This window comes from Phodopus roborovskii, unplaced genomic scaffold, assembly GCF_943737965.1.
Source record: "Phodopus roborovskii unplaced genomic scaffold, PHOROB, whole genome shotgun sequence".
NCBI classification, from domain to species: domain Eukaryota; kingdom Metazoa; phylum Chordata; class Mammalia; order Rodentia; family Cricetidae; genus Phodopus; species Phodopus roborovskii.
In genome coordinates this window covers 1,189,469-1,192,188 of record NW_026125700.1, presented here as the reverse complement: position 1 = coordinate 1,192,188, position 2,720 = coordinate 1,189,469, and positions in this window count along the sequence as shown.

Sequence of the window (2,720 nt, the reverse complement as noted above, 5' to 3'; positions counted from 1 at the left end):
ATACACAGTTCTAAAAATAGGACCCATAAGCTGAAATCATGACTCTCAAGTCTGGCTCCACATAACTACTGCTAAAGATCTTTCAGATACATTCAGCTCAGGATTTAGTCCTTGAGAGTCAAAGGCCAGATGGTTAATGTGGAGATACTGAGAGCATATCCCATACATTGCTGTTACTAATTGTTATAAATGTAGTTATATTTTGCTAACCATGACACCTCTTGGTAGTATCTATGTTGGATATTCCCTGGTCATTCTTCTCCTGAAGATACTGGTGCATCAGTAGACTATTTTATAAAAATGCACATTACAGGTGCTATTTGTAAAGATAATAACTCGGGCCATTAATGTATTCTTGGTATTAAAATGTCCTGCTTTTGAGTCCTGGAGAGATGGCTCAGATGTTAAAAAATTTCCTGCTTTTGTCTAACTAAGCTTTCTTCCTTCCTTTCTTTCTTTCTTCCTTTCTTCCTGTCTGTCTGTCTGTCTTTCTTTCTTTTTGATATAAAGCTGTTGTTGGTCAGTTACTAGTATTTATTATCAGCTAGCTTTGTCTTAAATATTAACCCATTTCTATTAATCTAAGTATTTCCACATGGTCTCATCTTACTGGAGAGAGGGTCCGGAATTCTTCTCTCTCCGTCCTCCATGTTGATTCTCCTCCCTACTTCCTCCTCTCTCCTCCTAGTTTCCTAGTCCTGCCTATCTTGCTTTCCTATTGACCAACAGTGCCTTATTCACTAACCAATAAGAGAAACATATTTACAGAATGACATCTCCCATCATCTCCTCTTTTATGTCTAAAATAAAAAAGGTTTTAACCTTATCATAGCAAAATATATCACACTATATTTATCAAATAAGAATCACAGTTAACAATATTTAGTCCATTAACATTTAGAAAGATGTAAAGAAAATATTCCATCATCTATTCTATCTTTTTGAGTCTAAAGTCCTATATATAACTTTTCTTTAATCCAAAATAAGGAAAACTATAAACATAACTATGTCTTCAACTCCTTCAAAGACCACAGAAGGATAATATATAAACTCGAGAAATGATAGAGACAACTTGCCAAGTCAGTCACCCGAAGTTCTTTGGTAATGTTCCATCTTCAGCCCCTAGGCCATAGTGTGTCTGGCAAACTCCTCAGCAAATCAGGAAACTTTCAACTGTCCAACTGTATTGACAGTTTGTCAGTCACTTTTCTCTGTCCTGTAGAATGTCTGGCAGATTCTTCCATGAAGCAGGAACCCTGTAGCAAATGTCCATCTTATATCAGCAGTCACTTTTCTGTGGGTCCTGATTGTCCAGTTTATACAGCATAAAATTGAACAGTCCAGACAAGAACAGTATCTTGTCCAAATGGTTAGTCTCACCATATTGAAAGCAAACTGCATAATGAGTTTCTTCAAATGTGTGTCTTCCTTTCTCATGCAGGTGGTATTGCCAGGAGCAGTTATGTCTCACTGTCAAGAAAAACCCTACACAATTTTAAATGCCATATTCTGTAGGTCTTTGAAAGGTTTGAAGAATATTTATTCATCTCAAAATATCTCTGTATATCTTGAAAACCTACCTTAACTCTAAGTTTTGACTCTCATAGGTAATTATAATCTGTACTAAATTATACATTACGTTTTTAAATGAGCTATATAAACACAATACCTAAAGAAGAGGAGTATACATGTCACAAAATTAACCTTAAATTTTTATCAATAAATGAAAATCCATTCCAAAACAAAGTGCATATATTTGGGAATTTGGGCATCATTCTTTCCAAACTGCTTCCTGCAAGTAGGGGGCGCTGTCATGGGGATCCTAAGAAACAGCAGAAATCTTGGCTGTATTTTCAAGATGACTAAAAATATTACTAAAATTTCTAAAGTGATGATTAACATCAGATATATTTGATGAGAAATGTTAGACCAAAATACAAATTTAGCAAATACTCAAATGAAATTAAATAACATTATGATGACCTTATGAAAAAGAACTGCAGACGAAAGCAGAACTGTTTTTTTCTTTTTTCTTTTTTTTAGACAGGATTTCTCTGTGAAGCTTTGGAACAGGCTGGCCTGGAAATCACAGAGATCTGCCTACTTCTGCCTGCTGAGTGCTGGGATTAAAGGCATGTTCCAACCCTGCCCGGCCTGAAAGGAAATTTTCTGTGAGTACAAAACTTACCAAGGCAGGCTTATGAAAAATTAAAAATTATTAATTACTATTTTAATATATTTCCACAAAGAAAACACCAATATTTTTATGATTTAATATCATGACTATGCAGTGTGAGTGGGGGCATATCTGATTCTTTTGCCTACTCCTGAGATCCTTTTCCTCCTTCTAGATTGCCTTTCCAGCCTTGATATGAAAGTCTGTGCCTAGTCTTATTGTAAGTTGTTATGCCATGTTTGGTTGATAACCATGGGAGGCCTGCCCATTTTTGAAGGAATACAGAAGAGCAGTGGATCTGGGAGAAAATTGAGGTGAACAGGAAAGGAGGAGTGGAGGGATTACTCCTACTAAATCTGCTAGCAATAGTGGAGAGGCTGTCAGAATGAGCCCTTCTCCTTTTTTTGTCATCATAGAACATGGAAGCAGATGCACTGACCCACAGCCAAGCACTGGGCTGAGCTCCTGAAGTTCAGTTGAAGAGAGGGAGGAGGGATCATATGAACAAGGTGGGGGTCAAGAGCATGATGGGGAAAACCACAGA